The following is a 20,623-nucleotide window of genomic DNA, read 5'->3' as shown; positions in this document are numbered from 1 at the left end:
AGGATTTTTATAAACAGCTTACCTGTAAAATCCTTTTCTTTTTTTTCAAATATAGTTTTTATTTCGGCAAAAGAAAGGGCAGAGCCCCAAATTCACAACATGTATAAATGCAAAAGTTGAGGGCACAGCCTCTTGTAAATCACATTAGAAATTACATTTGATGTGTTAGCAGTTACATACTAGCATTGGAATTAGTACGTTGATCAGGATCGCTACCCTTTTTAGACTTAACTGGGTAACCCCTTCCTCCTGCCTATTTTCTTTTAAGAGAGAGAGTAAGAAAAGTAAGTAGGAGAGAGCTTAGCAAGAAAGAAACAGGAGGGAGATGGATGGGGGAAGGAAGGGAGGGGGGGGAGGTTAGACGGGGGCACACATGTAGGCGGCCACAACCCCATACGCGGGGTCGACGTATCAGATTGGCTAGTACAGCATTTTCAGTTTTCCTCAAGAAGAATCTGTCCTTCCCTTGAGAATATAAAGGTCAGCCATAGGGACCAGGTTTTAGTGTATAACTCATTTTTATGTTGTGCCGTGAGGATGAGATCCTCCATGTTCCTAATTTCCTCAACTTTCCTGACCCACATTCCTGTGGTTGGGGGTTTGGTGGACTTCCATAGTAATGGAATACATGATTTCGCTGCATCCAATAAATGTCTGATCAGGGATTTTTTATATTTTTTGCTTGTCATATCTGTCGCATGTAATAGGTAAGTACCCGGCTCCAAAGGCATGGGGCGCTCTGTGAAATTTTGTATCGTCTGTTGTATACTCTTCCAGTATTTATCTAATAAAGGACAGCTCCAGAAGATGTGTAAAATCATCCCCCGGTCCCCCTGACATCTCCAACATAACCCAGGGGAGGATGGGTAGAATTTCTGCAGTTTTGTGGGTGTATTGTACCATCTGGTGAGTATTTTGAAATTAGTTTCCTGCATCTTTGTACATATTGAGGATTTAAACGTAAAAAAGGACAATAATTTTGCTTTTGACGAGATGAGAATGTGCATTGTAAGTCCCTTTCCCATGTCCCCAGCGCGGGTAGCTCATAATTTTCTGGTGGAGCGATCAGCAGCTGGTAGGTGGTCGACAGTGCGTGAGGTAGTACTCCCTCCTCCGAGCACAAAGCTTCAAAGATTGTCAGGGTCTGCGCAGGGCCCTCAGAAGGGGGTAACGTATTGAGGTAGTGTTTGAGTTGAAGGGCTCTCAAAAAGTCCAAACCAAACCGCCCCTCTGGATTCATGAGCTCCTCCACTGTAGGCCACCTCCCATTCACCACAAAGTGGGAAGACTGAGAGCAACCCCTGCTACTTAAAGATCTGAACATTGGGTCTGTGTGTCCTGGAGTGAAATCTGGTGTTCCCAAAATCGGACGCAGTGGGGAGTTGGGAGAAGTCAATTTAGCACTTGTGAAAAGAGATGCACATATTTTGGATGTTACTCCAATGAGAGGGTGATTCCTGATCGTGCGTGGTAGAGAGTTATGGCACCAGGGTAATCTATTTAAAGGTATTTCACTTTGTGTCTGCTCAATTTGGGTCCATAATTTAATAGATTGGTGTCGAATCCAGTCTATCAGTCTGGTCAAATGGGTCGCCTGTTGGTATTTACGGAGGTTCGGAACCGCCAGGCCTCTGAATGTCTTGGGTAGTGTGATCAGTCGTTTGTTAAGTCTGGGTCTTTTATTGGCCCAGATAAAGTTTGAAAACAGGGCACTAGTTTGGTTAAAGAAGTGGGAAGGTATATGAATTGGTAGGGCTTGTAATAGGTACAGAAACTTTGGTAAGATGCACATCTTTAGAATGTTACATCTCCCAAACCAAGAATGTAACCCCTTGCACCATGTTGTAAGCAGAGTCCTAACTGTGGATAGTAATGGAGGGAAGTTCAAGGCGAACAGCTGTGACAATTTAGGGGGGATGTACGTGCCCAAGTATTTAATGGCTGTGTTCGTCCATTTAAAGTTAAAACTGTCTCTAAAAGTTGTCATGGCACTTGAGGATAGGCCCACTCCCATTGCTACCGATTTGTTAAAGTTTATCTTCATATTGGAGAGCTTACCATAAATTTGGAATTCTTGCATTAAATTGGGTACAGATACTATTGGGTTAGTTAGGGTGAATAACATGTCATCTGCATAAGCAGCTATTTTTTGCTGCGTCTCTCCCATCGTCACGCCGGTCACGTCCGGGTTTGCTCGCACGGTCCGCAGGAAGGGTTCCAATGACAGGGCGAAGAGGAGTGGCGACAATGGACAGCCCTGGCGGGTTCCGTTCCTGATCTCAAAGGGATCCGATAAGACTCCATTCACACGGACCCGAGCTGTGGGGTCCGCGTAAACCGAGTTGATCCAGTTAATCATCCTGCTGCCCAGTCCGATATGCCTCAGAACAGATACCATGAAAGTCCAGTCCACCCTGTCAAAGGCCTTCTCTGCGTCCGTGCTGAGGAAGACACAGGGAGTTTCATTCTGATTCACTCCATGTAGAATGTTGAGTACTTTGATTGTATTATCCCTAGCCTCTCTTGTAGGTACGAACCCGACCTGATCCAAATGGATCAAAGAAGGGAGATATGTTTGGATTCTGATGGACAATATTTTCATAAATATCTTGAGATCAAGGTTCAGTAGTGAGATTGGTCTGTAGTTCCCGCAAGCGGACGTGTCTTTACCCTCTTTAGGAATTACTGTGATATGAGCTAATAACGTGTCCCTTGGTATGTGTAAGCCCGAACCCAGCGAGCTGAAGAAGTTTTGCAAGTGGTCTCCCAGTGCCGGCAGTAGGGTTTTGTAGTATTGGGCCGTAAGGCCGTTCGGTCCCGGAGCTTTGCCCAACTTTAAGGAAGCTACTGCTTTCTGTATTTCTTCTATAGTTATGTGTTCATCCAACAGCTCACTGGATTCCGCCGACAAGTGGGGCATACCAGACTTATTTAAATAGTCGTCTATTTGTGACCGTGTCGTGAATGGTGTCTGTAAGTTATAGAGTTTAGAATAAAACTCCCGGAACACCGAGGCTATTTTCTGTGGGTGTGAAACTCTCTGACCCGATGGTGATACAATACGTGGGATGTAGTTCGCCAGAGTCTGTTCTTTCAGTGACTTGGCGAGAAGTTTGCCACATTTGTTCCCGGATTCGTATGTGATCCTACGGCAGATTTGGAGCGAAGCCTTCACCCTAAATTGCATTAGATCCGTTATTTTATTTCGTAATTGTATAAGTTCTGCCTCCCCCTCTGATGTCTGGGCGTGTTTGTGTCTTGCTTCTGCTAGATGTAGATCTTGGAGTAAGGATGTAATCTGTCTTGAACGCTCTCGTTTAATGCGTGCTCCGTGTTTGATTAGGACCCCCCGGATTACCGCCTTGTGGGCTTCCCAAACAATTCCGGGGTCACTGCCTGGGGTATTATTGGTTTTGAAATAATTATCTAGTTCTATAGAGACGTCTTTTAACACTTCTTCGTCTTGAAGAAGACTTTCATTTAGTCGCCATGTTTTGGATCTGGTAGTGGTATTCTCCGTCAGGGCTTATGTTAGCATAACCGGGGCGTGGTCAGACCATGTAATTGACCCTATTTTGGAGTCCCGCAGGGCGTGTAATTGGGCATGTGGGATTAGAAAGTAATCAATCCTTGAGTAATTTTTGTGTGGGGTCGAGTAGAAAGTGTAATCGCGTTCAGTCGGGTGTAGAAGCCTCCACACATCTATCAGTTGTGTTCTATGAAGTGTCTTGGAAATTTGTTTTCTAGAATTCGGCGTTACCGATGATTTCCCAGAGGAAGTATCCTCAGTAGGGATTAGTGGGACATTAAAATCGCCGCCTACTATGAGGTGGCCACTTGTGAATTCTAGGAGGATTTCCATGATTTTGTGGATAAAGTGGTCTTGGTGACAGTTCGGTACATAAATATTAGCGAGAGTCACTTGAACTCCCCCAATCTCCCCTTTAAGGAACATATATCTTCCCTCTGGGTCTGCTCTCATATCTGTACATTTCCAGGGGACTTTGTGTGAAATAAGTATAGACACTCCGCGGGTCTTGGAGGAGCCGTTAGTGGCATGGTATGCTATTGGAAAGAGTCTATTTTTTAAAATGGGAAGGTTACTGCTTTTAAAGTGGGTCTCCTGTAATAGGACTAGGTCTGCTCTGTGGTGTTTTAAGTCTTGGAAAAGCATCTCTTTTCCGGTATGTTCAAGCCTTTTACGTTTAACGAGAGGATGTTTACCGCCTCCATGCTGCCCGAGATAGGAGAAAGGGGTTAGGTTCAGAAGGAAGGGGGGGCTATTGGGAAGGAGAGGGGGGTGAGGGGAGGGATTAGAGATCAGAGGAAAAGATAAAGAGGAAGGAATATGAAATAGAATCTGAGGTCGAGGACTTAGTGTGATCGACTGAAAAACTAAATTTAAAGAAGTTAAAGATCGAGAGAAGAAATAAGAGGTTTGAAAATGCGGAAACGCACCTATAAACTCTATAGAGAGTGGTCTAAATCAGTAGCACTATGGTGCTATGACGCTCACCAGTATTAACTGGTAATTGAGCGCTGGCCTACTTGGGGTTGTGGAAAGCAATAACCAGAAGAACACTCACCGGTTCCCCCCTCCCACCCTTCTGTGGGATTGTATGTGTCATATTTGTGATTGAAAACGGCAGCAATATCTAATTGCAAATAAATGGCATGTGCCAAACTTTTAACATCAATTTCCATATAAGTAAAAGAAATCATTTCAAGCAATAATACGTTGAGCATAACCTTTTAAACAGAGGGTAATCTTACCCGAGCACAGGATAGGGTCCCTTTTAGGCCTAATTGCGTAAACCTGAGCTCAGCTTTTGACTGTAACATAAAAGGAAAACAGAAAGAACACAGAAAAACAACAGCAGCTTAAAACTGCTTCTCTTCCCATCCCCGTTGTGTATTGCTTAAGCTTATTTCTCCTGGTGAGGAGGATTTCTAGTGGTCAATTCTCCTCACACTCTCCCTCTACCCCTGGCCGATCAAAGAACTTCAGGTAAATGAAACCGTCCCAGATGAATGGAGGTCACAATCCCACACATTTATTATGGGACCAGAGTTTCACCATATCCCCCCTCCCTTTGCCCCTCCCCCCATTTCATTAAGTCCTACATGTATGTACAGCTTCTCGCTCGTATCGTATAACATCTGTTGCAAAATACAATACCCTTTCAGAGTTCGACCGGTCTGCAACTGCTTTTGCAATTTCCTGATGCAATCTGATCTTCTCGCTTGCGGATGCATCCAGTGTTCTACATATAGCAGGTGTACAAGTATAAACGTGGGGTTGGGGTCCAAGGCAAAGAGGAAAAACCCTTACAGCTCATGCTTATATGACCTAAATAGTTCCCAGAGTTCTACCATGAGCTCCTCCCTCTGGCTCTTTGCAGGGTAGTGGGGACTGCGATTCAACCATGTACAGCTGTGCTGTCTTCCTACTCCTCTCTGCAATGTGAATGTGTGTAGGGGAGCAAGAGTCTCCTGTATTCGGGCATGACATTTCTAATTGCTTGAGAGTCAGTGGGGATAGGAGTACCCAGCTATCATACACAAAAGGGGGGGTCCGACCATTGGCCAATCATTCTAAGAGTGTCAAAAGGCATGCTATGCTCGGGCAGTGCTATATTCCTGTATGAAATCGCTAAACTTAGGACTCACGTGTCCCCTCGTTAGAAGGCGCCCTGGATCTTCTTCTGGAGCGTTGCTGGCGAGGTGGTTGAAAACGTTGAGTGTAGAGGCCTGTTCTTCCTGTGGGACGGGGCACAATTGTCAGCCAATCTGGAACATCGATCGGTTCCGATCCTAAAAAGGTAAAAAGGGCCGGCAAGTCTGATGGGGTACGTAGGGTAAAGGAAGTCGTGGTGTTCCGAAAAGTGATAGCTACCAAAGGGTAGCCCCACCGATACGTGCAGCCTTGTCTTCTGGCAAGTTCCAGGACGGGTTTCAATAGCGCTCTCCTTTGAAGTGTGGCTCTGGAGAGGTCCGGAAGGATTTTAATTTCTACTCCATCAAACATTGCCACTCCCTGCTCCCAGGCCCTGCGGAGGATGAGGTCTTTCTGGGTGTAACGGTGCACCCTACACAGAACGTCTCTGGGTCTGTCTGGATCTGTGGGTCTGGGACCTAGTGTCCTGTGGACACGGTCTAATTCGATAGTCGACTGCGGTGTGCCCAAGACCCCCTGGAAGATAGCTGTAACAGTTGCTTCCAAATCCTCCGCTCCGGTGGCCTCCGGAAGACCCCGCAGCCGCAGGTTGTTGCGGCGGCTGCGGTCCTCCAAATGGAGCTGCAGATCTACTGCCGTAGCCGCCTGTGTCTCCCGCGATTGCTCCAGGGCTGAGATTCGCTGTGAAAGGGCAGAAATCGAGCTTTCTCCAACCTCCACTCTGTCAATTATTGTCTGTAATTCCACCCTTATCTCCTGTATGTCTCTGGCATGAGCTTCTTCTACTCGTTGGATAAGGGTCTCAATGTCCGATTTGGACGGGAGGGCCTCAAAGTCTGCCTTAGTAGGCAGAGCCTGTAGAATCGCGCGGAGATCGTCGGGCATGTCTCCCATCTGCCTCTGATGGCCCGCCATGTCGTATCGGGATTCCCTGTCTGAGTTGCCTACCTCGATCGTCGGGGAGGGTGCAGACACGGAGGGCGAAGCAGCTTCAGCCGTGGTATGTACACGTGGCGCTGAAACAATGGCGCCTGGTGAGCTCCTCTGTGAGTCCCGAAAGTAGCTTCTAATACTGCTCCGTGGGGTGGAATTCAGATTGTTGCTCACCGATGCTCTTGTCCTGTATTTCCTCGGAGTTGGCATGCCGTGGAAATGAGTGAGTTAGCCGTCTTTTGTATGGGTAGGAAGAGGGGAAGCCAGGAGCTCCTCAAAGACACTTCTTCACTCGGCCATTGCTAAGCCACGCCCCGTAAAATCCTTTTCTATTGAAGTACATCACAAGACACAGAGCCATAGTAATTACTAAGTGGGTTATAGTCCACCTTCAGGTGCTGGACACTGGCACACCCTAAACAGGAAGTTGCCTCCCTATATAACCCATACCGGGAGTATGTCAGTTTTGTAGCAAAGCAATACACGTGTATACTAGAAAGAGGGGCGGGACCTCTATATCCTGTGATGTACTTCAAAAGAAAAGGATTTTACAGGTAAGCTGTTATAAAAATCCTATTTTCTTTAATCGTACATCATGGGACACAGAGCCATAGTAATTACTATGTGGGATGTCCCAGAGCAATGCCAACTGAGGGGAGGGAGACAACAAAAGTAGAGCACCATGAGATCAGAGGACTTGTACTGCTGTTTGCAGTACACTGCGCCCAAAGGCGACATCCTCATGTCTTTTTACATCCACCTGATAGAATCTGGTAAATGTATGGATTGAAGACCAAGTTACAGCCTTGCAGATTTGAGCCATGGAGGCTTGGTGATGCACTGCCCACGAAGCACTAACAGCTCTAGAGGAGTACGCTTTGATTTGAGAGGGTAGAAACTACCTCTTTAAACCATAAGCTTGAACGATTACTTGTCGAATCCATTTAGAAATCGTAGATTTCAATGCTGCCTGTCCTTTTTTTTTTTAGGAGCAGTCGCCTTTAAGTAGATTACAGCAGATATGGTTACCAGAAAAAATAGTTTCCTTGTAAAAAAAAAAAAAAAAAAAAAAAAAAAAAAAAAAAAAGGACAAAAGGAAATATGTTGTATCGGCCCAAAAAAAAGTCCCACGGGTTCAGGGGTGACCTAACTGGAGATTAAGCCGTGTTATTCCCTGAATAAAGTTACGAACCAAAGAATGCGAAGCAAGTGGTCGTTGAAATAATACCGATAAGGCCGAGACCTGTCCTTAGAAAGCACTCAAGGCCAGCTTTATTTCTCACCCCATCTGCAGAAAGTCAAGGATTCTACCTTTGACCTATTTCCTGGGGTGCAACCCCTGGTTTCACACCAGGAAACATATGCTTCCCAGATTCCATAATATATAATTATGGATGCTGGCTCCCTTGCATTAACCAAGGTAGAAACCACTAAACCTGACAGCCCACGCTTCTTCAGAGTGTGGGTCTCAATAGCCAAACCGTTAAATTTTGCGTTTTTTAAAGTAGGATGGAATACTAGACCTTGCAAGAGAAGGTCTGGCCGTGGTGGTAGGGTCCATGGGTCCCCTACTGCCATCTTTACGATCTCTGCATAAAAAAATTCCTGGGCCCCAAGAATCACCAACTTCCCTTCCTGCTTGATCCTGTGAAGAAGTCGTGGACGCCAAATAAGAGGGTATGCATAAATCAGTGAGAACCGATTCCATGGGAACAGCAAGGCATCTGTTCCGCATGCTAGCGGATCCTTTGTTCTTGACACAAAGTTGTCGATTTCTCTGTTGAACCTGGACGCAAACAGATCTACGCCTGGGATCCCCCATCTTTGACATATTGACAGGAAAATATCCATAAATGTGGAGTAGAGGTCAACCGATATATCGGCCGATATTTGGTGTTTTTTACTTAATCAGCATCGGCCGATTGTGCTGATAAAAAAGGCCGATATAACTTCAGCGCGACTTGCAAATTACTTCTGTAAGGCCCCTTTCACACGATCGGACCGTTCAGGTCCGCCTGTCAGTTTTGACGGCGGACCTGAACGGGAGCTCCATGTTAGTCTATGGAGCGTCGGATGTCAGCTGACATCCGACCCGGTCCGATCCGCTGAAGAGCAGACGGATGGCCCTACGTCCAGGTCCGTCGCTGGCGGGGCGGATCGGATCGAGATCTGACGAAAACGGACACGCTGTCCGTTTTTGTCCGATCCCTCCATAGGCGGCAGCGGCACCTGACAAGCCCCTCCCCGCTCAGTGAGCAGAGAGGGACCTGTCATCCGCCGGCTCAGCGGAGATCAACGGACAGATCTCCCGCTGAGCCAGCGGACCGAGGCGGGCTCCGTAGAAACGGAGTCGGCCTCATGTGAAAGGGGCCTAACAGAAGTCAATACAAGTTGCCTGAAATCTTCTGTGAAGTGACTTCTCTCCTCTCTGGGCAGCCTGCCAAATCTGATAAAAAGAACCTGAAGAGATACAATGTTTACACTTATGAATGAATTTAAAGACTAAATCTTTTGACATTTGTTGCTTACAAGTAAAGATCCTGTATTTTCTGCTAGAAAATCACTTAGAACCCCCAAACACATATATATATATATATTTTTAGCAGAGACCCTAGGGAATAAAATAGCGATTGTTGCAATATTTTATGTCACACGGTATTTGCGCAGCAGTCTTTCAAACGCAATTTAAAAAAAAAAAAAACACTAATTAAAAAAAACTAAGCAGTAAAGTTAGCCCATTTTTTGTCGTCCAAAAGTTTTGATTACCTGTTTTTGTGTATTTAATATTTAAGGTTTTTTTCTTGTTTTTTTTTTTTTAATCTAAATTCTACATACAAGTGAACCGATTGGAGGTTTGTTTTGTTTAATAAATGTTTAAATGTAAAAAAATTTTCTGTATCACTTAAGGTTGCTTACACACTGGAGCGGGCATGCGTTGACGGTAAAACGATGCTAGTTTTAGCGGCGCTTTACCGTCATTTTAGTGGAGCTATTCGGCTGCTAGCGGGGCGCTTATAACCCAGCTAGCAGCCGAGGAAGGGGTTAAATGCGCCCCTGAAGCGCCGCTGCTGAAACGCTTTGGCAGTGGTACGCATTCATTTCAATGGGCAGGAGTGGTGGTATACACCGCTCCAAAGATGCTGCTTTCAGGACTTTTTTTTTTTTTAACATCACGCCAGCACATCGCCTCAGTGTGAAAGCACTCGGGCTTTCACACTGAGACTGCAGGTGAGCCGTTTTGCAGGCACTTTACAGGCGCTATTTTTAGCCCAAAATCACCTGAAAAATGCCCCAGTGTGAAAGGGGTCTAACTGTTAGATTTTATGAAATGAAGGGGGGAAAAAAAAAAAAAAAAAAAAAAAAAAAAAAAAAAAAAAAAAAAAAAAAAAAATCGGCATCACATATCGGCCACCGCGATTTCTAAATATCGGCATCGGCCAGAGAAGAACCCATATCGGTCAACCTCTAATGTGGAGCGGACTATTCAGCAATAAATTGCACCATCAATCTTTTTAATAACATAAACAGGGGCTGCAGTGATGAAAACAATTGCAAACATTTCATGGCCCCGATGCTCACTCTGACCAGCCACCCCTTCTCAGGGGAGGATGCTATTTGCAGAGATGAATAGGCTTTCCAGAGCTTGAGGGAGACCCTTTTAGCTCTTTTTTTGGGGGTGTTTCAACCCCCCCCCTTTCTTACCTTAGCCTGATGCACAAAGCAGAGGTACTACCAGAAGAAAATCGCATCCACTGCTTGAGAAATAGTCAGCCACTGCTATTAATGCTCAGCCTGATGCAAATAGTAAATGTCTCAAATAGGAAATGCCTTTGTCACCAACCTCTTTCATGCCCCTCTTTGCTCTCGTGTCCCTCTGACAATTTTTGCAGCCAGCACAAAATTTTTTTTTTCTTTTTAAAAGCACAACCCTGTGTTGGAGAACACCAATGCCGCATTAAGCCCCGCCCCCTCCATCGCGCCCGCCCCCCCCTCAAAAAAGTTTTCCCGCGCGAGCCTCCAATCCGGCAGGAACGGTTTGTGTGTGAGGGAGGGATGGCGTGGAGGAGACCTGAAAGCCGCCGCCGTGTAGGGGCGGTGCAAGAAAACAACATCGATAGTTTTTTTTAGCTCCCCCTCAATGCTCAGCCTCGTGAAGAGGGGAAGAGTTCAGCCCAGGTGGGGGGTGTCTGGTGGAAGCAAACCCCCCCAAACTCACCGGAGGTCTGCCTTCTAGCCGGAGGAAAAAAGCCTGCTGCTTCTATGACAGAGCGTGATCTCTGAGCAAAGCATTAGAAGGTACGTGCTCCATACAGCCCCGAGTGGTGACACTTAGGCATGACAACATTTATTTTTTTTAAAGGAGACATTTCATAAGAAAATGTAAAAATTCCTGAGAAAAACTCCACTTACCTTTCCCGCCGCAGAGTTTTCTGTGGTAAACCCAACAGATCCAATCTTCACCCTTCACGGTGGGTTCCGTTAAACCTTCGGGAACCGGGGACCCTCAGAGAACCCACAATCCTGGACCTCTAATAGCACCCCGCCAGTAAAACTTTATAGCTTAAAATACCAAAGTACTGGATCCTGGGGTCCAGTTGTTTAAAAAGAGAAGTGTTTACAAAGACCTCGTTTCTTCGGACACAAGGCCCGGGTACCATTCAATTTGGCCCAAAAAAAAGACACTTTGAACGTATCCGCCTGCATAGCTAGCCCCAGCAAGGATTGCTCCAGTGGAGCCCAGCACAGCACATCTTCACTTGTGACCAACACCTTAGACACTGGCGAAAAAACTGAGATACTCCCGGTATGGGAGGGGTTATATAGGGAGGCAACTTCCTGTTTAGGGTGTGCCAGTGTCCAGCACCTGAAGGTGGACTATAACCCACATAGTAATTACTATGGCTCTGTGTCCCGTGATGTATGATTAAAGAAAGGAACACAGTCCCTTACCTTGCCCCCTTATCCACTGCATCCTTCATTGCAGAGCGCACTGCGGTTGCGTGGCTGAAAGAAGGCAGGTTCCGAGATTCAAAAACGCCACCGCGCCAACCCAGAGGTTAAGCGTACTAGGGGACCCTGCCCTCGCCCCCTGCGCTTTGCAGCCGGAAACGACATTGCGCCTGACCTGGAAGTGCTGCCTCTTGACGTGGCTGAGGGCTCTCCTCAGCCACCAGAACAATGGCGGATGCTCGGCTTTGTACCGTAGGCAGCCAGCGAGGAACCACAAGCAAAAAAAGCACAGCACCCCCCGGCAGTACAGGCTCTTTTGTCTCCCAGGAAAGCCCTGAGAGATCATGGCCCCCACCAGAGGTGTTCCGCCAGCTGGAGGAAACACAAAAAAACTGAAGGAAGCTGCGTGGAGGCCTCCTGTTAAGAGCTTGGAATGATGAAGTGTTTACTATTGGAGGAGGAGCTATGATCTCTCAGGTGCTGTCCTGAAAGACGTTTTGGGAAAAATAGTTGCCCCAATGCTCCTACTGATTTTTTTTTTCTTTGTATGTACACTGCACAAAACATGAGCACCACCATTGTTTAGCAATGCAAAGCATGATGCAGAGCCTGCATGTCAATAGCAAATATGAATACCTCCATGTGCATAAATAAATACAAATTATTAATACACTTAGTGTTACTAAAGGTTCATTTAAATTTTTTTTTCTATTAAAAACGAAAAACATGTTATACTTCCTCACTCTGTGCATAGGTATTGCACAAAGTGGCCTCAATCATCCTCTTCTTGGGTCCTCCGCCAGCGATCATCCTATTTATTATTTATTTCAGGTATTTATATAGCGTCGTCAATTTACGCAGCACTTTACATATACATTCACATCAGTCCCTACCCTCAAGGAGCTTACAATCTAAGGTCCCTATCTCACATTCATACATACTAGGGACAATTTAGACAGGATCCAATTAGCCTACTAGCATGTCTTTGGAGTGTGGGAGGAAACCCACGCAGACACAGGGAGAACATGCAAACTCCAGGCAGGTAGTGTCGTGGTTGGGATTCGAACCAGCGACCCTTCTTACTGCTAGGCGAAAGTGCTATCCACTACACCACTGTGCCGCCCGATCTTGGTTCCTTCTCTTTGTGTCTCCCCATTGCAAACAGTATGCTATGGGGGCACACGGTGCCCGTTTGCTCTCAAGTTGTGTGTCTAAGGAGCCACGCTTAGCCCCACCCCCACTTCTCCACACTGCATTTGATGGACTGGTCCCTTTGGGAAAAGGAAGAAGGGGGGGGGGGGGGAAGAGATGCAGCTGCGCACAACGCTGGATCTCTTCTTCCCTCTCCTCCCCTTCACACTAGAAAGCGGGAGGACAGAGAAACATAAAATGTTTTTTACATTAATGCAAGCCGTACATAAAAAAATTAACGTTTTTAGCTTTAGTATCACTTTAAAGATTATTCACCTAGGCCACTTATACACGGAACGGGGTCCGCTTGCTCAGCAGGGGATCTGTCCACTGAACCCCACCTAGCAGGCGGATGGCTGGTCCACTTATGCCGAGTGGACATTTACACCTGACTGCAATTCAATCCACTAGAGGGAAGGGGAACAGATCCCCAATCTGTCCGTTTTTAGTGTATCAAATAGGACGTAAGCAGGTTAAAACAGACGTCTGTTTACACTCACCGCTTCATAAAAAGGACAATGGAGTGTCTGATCGTGTTTGCCTGAAAAAAGGACAGGTGGACTCGATCAGACCACTAGTGTGAAAGAGGCCATAGAGTCTGATCTCTTATCCAACTTTATTACTATTTGTGAGGAGTTTGACAGCAGCTGCTATGTCGCTACGAAGTGAAGTGGCACTGGCCTTTGTATTACATTCTCAACAGCAAGTACCATCACACTGAAATCTCCTCTGCTCTTAGCAGCTGTGCAACAATTTACCCAGGTCCTTTTTACAGGACATTCCACTCAGTTTTTCAACTAGCCACCTAACTTGGGCTCTTAACCCACCTATTTCACTCAACTTTTTAGTTTTAAACGCAAGGTACGCTTGATTCTAACCATCTATGGCCCGCTTTAGACTGCTGGAGCTAGGGAAGAAGATGCTGCAGGGATCGGTCTAGAAACACAGGGGACTGGGAAAGTAAATGTACTCTAACAAGCCTCCTAGACTTAAACAAGCTGGCGCAGACCCACTGCAAGGGTTAATTTTCAAGTTAAATGGCGTTGGGCTTAAATTCACCCAAACTGATTCGCTTCACCCTGGCCTGTCAAGTGCAGGGCCTCACTGGTGGTGACCTCGAGACAGAATTCCCTTTCTGTGAAGAACACTTGCTTCAAGCAGGCCCTCCCTCTTCTGCATTAAGCTTGTGGTAAAACTGCTCTGCTCTTGAACCAAACCTCATTCGTGCCATTTTTATATCAGTTATGCATTCTGCTTAAAGTCATTAACTTTCACCCAGCTAGCAGATCATGACAGAAACCTGCTGTAACTACAGGGATTTACACTAATCTTATCAGAGTAACACATTAATGCTGAACTCCAGGCAACAAACACTTATCTTAAAGAATAGCACACTTAACCTCTTCATGCCGACAGTACACAAATATGGGGCCTCTCGGCAGGTGGGCCTTGACGGCAAGCAGTCGCATTTTTGCGTATCAAAGATATAAACAAACCTGTGCTGAGAACGCGTGCCCTGCACCCAACAGAAAGCTTCCGATCATGTGACCTCTGTGGTAGCCAGTCACATGATCATAAACCCCGCTCTGCCTCCTGGCATTGGAAACCCCTTGAAGGGCCAGGAGGCGCCAGCGTTAAGCATCGCACACATGATGAAAATATCTGATGAATGATCGTCGGTTTTCTTTTTGCATGCTAGTCTCATATCGAAAACCAATAGGTTTTAAAGTTACAAATATTCCAATGCAACAGAATACAACTACCTAAGTGATGTAATGTATTGTATTGTATTCTTTTGTTCCGAGCACGCGTGGTCTTGCTCTTCCTTTTTTAGACAAACTGTACTAATTAAACGAAAATCGTTTAATCTGGTATTGTACAAAAAACATTATCAAGTTTGCTCTTCAGATAATTTCAGATGAACTGTCGTGATGGGCTCTTGAAAGTTGTGTACTAAAGATCTCATGTGTACTAAGCATTATTCTTTTTGCCCTGAACTAAACAAACTCTCTCCTCCACACACGCATACCTAAAAATTCCTGATGGCCTTTCCAATTCATCCCATAGGTGTTCTATCGGGATGAGGTCAGGACTCTGTGCAGGCCAGACAGGTTCCTCCACCCCAAACTCGCTCACCCATGTCTTTATGGACCTTGCTTTGTGCACTGGTGGGCAGTCATGTTGGAATGGGAAGGCGCCATCCCCAAACTGTTCCCATAACGTTGGGAGCATGAAATTGTCCAAAATGTCTTGGTATGCTGACGCCTTATAAGTTCCCTTTACTGGAACTAAGGGGCCAAGACCAACCCCTAAAAAAAAAAAAAAACAAACTCACACCATAATCCCCCCTCCACCAAATGATTTGGATCAGGGCACAAATGTTCACCCCTAGAGAAAGCGAATGGACACAGCCCTATTGTATAGGGGAAAAAAGATTTGCCCTGTGTTGGGCTTTCAGCCCTGGTTCACACATGCAATGCGGGAAATGCACAAGACTGGCTGCATTTCCCACATCACACTTCAAAGCAATTGCAGTGTCCATGCGATCTGCTGAGCGTGTCAATGTTATTTTAACCCTTTCATGACTAAGCCTATTTCTGACATTTGGTGTTTACAAGTTAAAATACGTATTTGTTGCTATAAAATTACTTAGAGCCCCCCAAACATATACATATATATATTTTTTTTTTTTTTTAGCAGAGAATAAAATGGCGATTGTTTTAATATTTTATGTCACACGGTATTTGTGCAGCTGTGTTTTAAACGCAACTTTTTGGGAAAAGGGACACTTTCATGAATTTTAAAAAAACAAGGAGTAAAGTTAGCCCAATTTTTTTGTATAATATGAAAGATGATATTACGCCGAGTAAATAGATACCAAACATGTCACGCTTTATAATTGCACGCACTGGTGGAATGGCGACAAACTACGGTACCTAAGAATCTCCATAGGCGACGCTATAATTTTTTTTACGGTTACCAGGTTAGAGTTACAGAGGAGGTCTAGTGCTAGAATTATTGCTCTCGCTCGGACGATCACGGCGATACCTCACACGTGTGATTTGAATACCATTTAAATATGCGGGCGTGACTTCTGTATGCGTTTTCTTTGCTGTGTGAGCTCGCGGGGACGGGGGCGCTTTAAAAAAACATTTTTCCTTATTTTATTTATTTTTATATTATTAAATTGTGTTTAAAAAAAAAAAATTTGATCACTTTTTTTGCTGTCACAAGCAATGTAAACATCCCTTGTGACAGTAATAGGTGGTGACAGGTACTCTTTATGGAGGGATTGGGGGTCTAAAAAAAAAAAAAAAAAGAGACAAATCCCTCCTTTGCACTTCAAAGTATTCAGATCGCCGTTTTCTTTTAAAACCGGCGCCATTGGCAGCCGAGTAAACAGGAAGTGGCGTCGCTTCCATGTTTACAATCAGGAGACTGGAACGAAGCTGTTTGCGGCTTTGTGCCAGTCTGTCCCTTGCCGCCGCAAGTGGCGGATCGTCGATCGGGTCTCCTGGTGGAATGGAAGCCCTGTTCAGAGTGGCAGGAGGCTGCAGGACGTCCCCTCCCGCTCCTCCAGGATAACAGCCAAGCGGCTTTTAGCCGCATCAGTTGTTATCCCTGGAAAGCCGATCGCCCGCTTTACAAAACGGTACTGGGATATAGCCTGCAGCTGCGGGCATCATCCCAGTATAACCACTGAAAGCCGCACATCTGCGTACGCTCAGCGGGAAGGGGTTAATGACACCCTGAAACAGATCGCTTAACGTAGTGCAATTGTCAGAATCACATAGGTGCAATTTAGGCGCTGGTGGGAAAAAAGGGTCCTGCACCATTTTGGTGCAGATGCAATTTCAGCCATACATAATGTATGGCTAAAATTGCACTGCACAGACATCGCATGTGGTCTGCACAGGAATGTGGTGGGATTCCTGTGTGAATCGCATGCAATGTTTTTCATGCACAGTGTGAACCTGGGCTCAGGGTGCTTATACACGTGGGTTAAACCTCAGATGGGACCTGGATTTACATTTAAATGTATTCCCCTTTGTACCACCTGCCTCTTCCTTTTTAGCACGATTTCTATTCTCCTACTAGGCATTCTTGCTTATTCTTCATTTTTTGGATTGGATTTTAATGTCTTTTTCTAATTATGTAAACAATTAGGCTTGTGCTTTTGTCCATGTATGGTGTTTCACCTCTCCAAGTAACTTTAATTATCTATTAATTGGCAAATTAACAACATGCAATGCCAGGAAGGGTTTATACACTATATATCGTGGCATTTTTGTACATGGCAATTGTAGTGAACAAGGCCGAAATGGGTTTACATCTGCTGTCTGCTCCTTTTATGGAGAACCAATAAATTCTGAAGATTTTTTAGAGCAAGCAAGGAGTTAGACTATCTTTTGCTACGATCGCCTCTGCAGCTGCCTTTCTACACACAGGTAGCTGTGAAAATTCTCTCATCTTATTGGGTAGTAGCACCCCACCTCTGCTTTACTTGTAAACGGTACTGATTTATGAACATTAGATATTCCTGGGAGGAAAAAGTGAGAATAGGCAGTGTAGCTCTTGCAGCATATTCATGTGTAGGCATACACGCATGTAAAAATTCCTGTTTTGTTTTTTTTGGTTTTTATCAAGGGAGGGTGGTGTGTGCACATAGTCTTTTGAGAAAATACTTACTGCCAACAGAGATGTGTTTTTTTTTTAAAGATCTATATGCAGTGCAAGCTTATGGGCCTGTATACAGGGGCCATTAAAAATAATGGGCTGCATTTAGATCAGTAAAGAAATATGCCTAAAAATAATGCACTTTTAGGTGTCAAGAGTGCAAGAGGCCTAGAGGAAAGCATATTAAAGTAATTGGAAAGTCTTTTTTAAAAAAAAAAACAAACCTGTTATACTTACCTCCTCTGTGCAGCTGGTTTTGCACAGAGCAACCCAAATCCTCCTTTTCTCAGGTTCCTCTTTGCTCCTCCTATCAAGGGCACTTGAGCCAAATCAGAGCTCCGTGTATCCATTCAGACACAGAGCCCTGACCTGGCCCCCTTTCTCCCCTGATTGGCTGACTTTGATTGACAGCCGCGGGAGCCAATGGCGCCGCTGCTGTGTCTCAACCAATCAGGAGGAGTGTCCCAGGCGGCTTAGACATTTGTGGATATTGCTGGAGAAAGGGCTCAGGTAAGTAATTGGGGGGCGTTTGGGGGGCTGCTACACACAAGGCTTTTTTTATCTTAACAGAATGCATTAAGAAAAAAAAAAAAACCCTTCTGCATTTACAACTCCTTGGTTCTGTTACCCGGATATGACGTCTTTTGGGTTAACGAGGCGGCGCACAGTGCGGCGATCACTATTGCGGTGTCAGACTGACACACCACAACTCCGATCTAGGTAAAAGGGCCTCTGACAGAGGCTCTTTACCACATGATCAGCTGTGTCCATTCAGAGTATCGGCTTTTCCTCTATCGCTCTCCTGAAAGAGGGGGTCTGTGCCGATTATCAGTGCAGCAGCACCCTCCCCGAGCATGTCCTCCCAGGACCATCAGGGATGCCCACCACTGATGGCCACCAGGGATGCCAATCTGTGCCCACAAATGATGCCCAGTGCCACCACCACCAAGTACCCATTAGTGCAGCCTTTCAGTGCCACCTATAGGTGCCCATCAGTGAAGGAAAAAAAATAAAAAAAAAAAAAAACAAAAAAAAAAAAAAAAAAACTTTACAAAATTTTAAGACAGAAACGAAGAAAAACATTTTTCACACCAAAAGAAAGCTCTATTTGTTTGAACAAAATGATAAACAATTTTGTTTGGGTACAGTGTAGCATGACTGCGCAACTATCATTTAAAAGCGACAGCGCTGAAAATTGGTGGCTTGGGCAGAAGAGCCTGGTATTGAAGAGGTTAAAGAGGAACTGCAGTCTGCTAACATAAATATGTAATAAAAACCATTTTTGCCATTCTGAAGCTTCCCTTCAACCACTTTGCATATATATTTTATATATACAGGGGGTCCCCGGGTTACAAACAAGTTAGGGACTGTAGGTTTGTTCTTAAGTTGAATCTGTTTGTAAGTCGGAACAGGTACATTTTTTAAGTGTAGCTCCAGCCAAAAAAATCTATTTTTAAGTTTTGTAGATAGCATAGGGAAGGGTTATCACCCCTGTAACATTTGTTTTGCTGTGTGTGCCCCTGTTCAGAAGATTTCACCTCACTTTCTGTCCCAATGACAATTGGATTTTGAAAATTTGGGGTTAATAGGGAAATAAGGATTGGTGATAAAGCATCAGTGGAGACACCTTACAGGAGTGAATATCCCTTCCTAGGGGTAGATTTCCTCTCACTTCCTGTTGTCTCCCTCCGTTTGTAAGTAGGAGTCGTTTGTAAGTCGGATGTTTGTAAGTAGGGGACCCCCTGTACTGCGATTCTGTACTTGCCAAATATGCTGCAGAAATCTTCCTTCACTGAGTCTGGCTGCAACCATTTTAACTGTGGGCAACTGTTGCCTGTTCACCTCCTGGATTTACACAGACACACCTCCAGCTCTGCAGCTCTCATTGGCCCTCTTATGACTCACCTCCCAAGCAAAATCTCACGAGAGTGAGAGCGCGCTGTGTCATAAGCCTAGGCTTTTTACCAGACAAACAGGAAGTGGGCTGTATAAGGTATTTACTGGCAGAAAAAAAAAGATTTAGTATCCTAAGTTAAAACAACAGAAAGGCAGAAGCTTTAATAGATGGAAAGATGAAAAAAAAATGACTGAAGGTCCGCCTTTCTAAAGGCGGTCATGTATGTGTTTTTTTTCTGCTTTCGTTTGCAAATCAGCTGGACATTGAACCCAATGCAAAACAGCAATGCAACGCCCCACCATAAGCATATTTTAGCAGACTTCCCACACTACTAGTAGATCTAGCCATCTGCACAGATCCATACTATCCATAGCTGAGCATGTAGTACACTAGATCATCACAGAGGACACAAACCGAGATGGGGCTTTGAAATGGCAGCACATGTATGTTTAGCTGTGTTACACCTTCATACATAGCATAGAGTGGCGCGAACATATAATAATAATTAAAAAAAAAATAGTCGGGTCCAATCCCCTAACCTTGTAATCCCTATTAGAAGATACCTGCCCCCTCCCCCATAACAACATCCCCACCTCCACCCAGGCTTGTGAAGCGCCCAAGGCCCGTGCACGGCGGGAAGGGCCCAGCTCATAAGATGGCGACGGGCATACGTGATGGGGAAAAAACCTCAGAAAGCCATGCAGACAGCAACGACGTCTCTATTCAGGAAAGCTCCATTACTGAAGCCTGGCCACTTACCTAGGTACCACCACCGCCGCCTCACCTTCCTCACACACCAGCGTCCAGCCGCGGCTCACGATAACACCTAGCAGGATGTACCGCGAGACTTACTGCATGGAAACACAACGCAAGTATAGCCCGCCTGCGTGCGCGCTCCCGAGGACGTAGGTGTACGCGGCGCATGTTTCCTCCCTGAAAGCAAGGCTGAGGGGGGGCTGGTCACGTGATACAGACTCTTCTCAACCTAGCCCGATGACATCATGGCGAGAGCCCATAGTACTGTTCACTGACTTTGTGAAGGAGCACAGTCACCACTGTTTATTATTATTATTAATAGGCCTCATGCCCACTTGAGTTCCCCACCATGCTAACCCATGAGTTCATGCACACACACTATAGGCGTTTACAAGGATTTAGAGGCAGAAAAAATAAAACTAGCACGTTCAAGAGAGGAGCGTTTTGGCGGTAGGTGCTTTTAGCGCTTGAGCATTTTTTCATTTCAATGGCCAGAATAAATGAATATTCTGGCCAATGAAATGAATAAATGCCCAAGAGCA

General features: G+C 45.3%; 1 protein-coding gene across 4 annotated transcripts in view; it reads right to left on the bottom strand.

Annotated features, from left to right (window-relative positions):
* Window positions 1–20,237, bottom strand: part of THRAP3 (thyroid hormone receptor associated protein 3) — a 113,599-nt gene extending 93,362 nt beyond the window's left edge. For 3 of the 4 annotated variants that reach the window (XM_073615617.1, XM_073615618.1, XM_073615619.1), the window contains exon 1: window positions 20,085–20,237. The gene's annotated coding sequence lies outside the window, so the exon portion shown is untranslated. The remainder of the gene's footprint in view (window positions 1–20,084) is intronic. The other variant, XM_073615614.1, reaches the window with a different exon arrangement.
* Window positions 20,238–20,623: the final 386 nt, after the last annotated feature.

The sequence above is a fragment of the Aquarana catesbeiana genome, linkage group LG02 (assembly GCF_042186555.1).
Source record: "Aquarana catesbeiana isolate 2022-GZ linkage group LG02, ASM4218655v1, whole genome shotgun sequence".
Taxonomy (NCBI): domain Eukaryota; kingdom Metazoa; phylum Chordata; class Amphibia; order Anura; family Ranidae; genus Aquarana; species Aquarana catesbeiana.
Note: the sequence above shows the minus strand (reverse complement) of the source record. Positions and strands in the feature narration are given on the sequence as shown.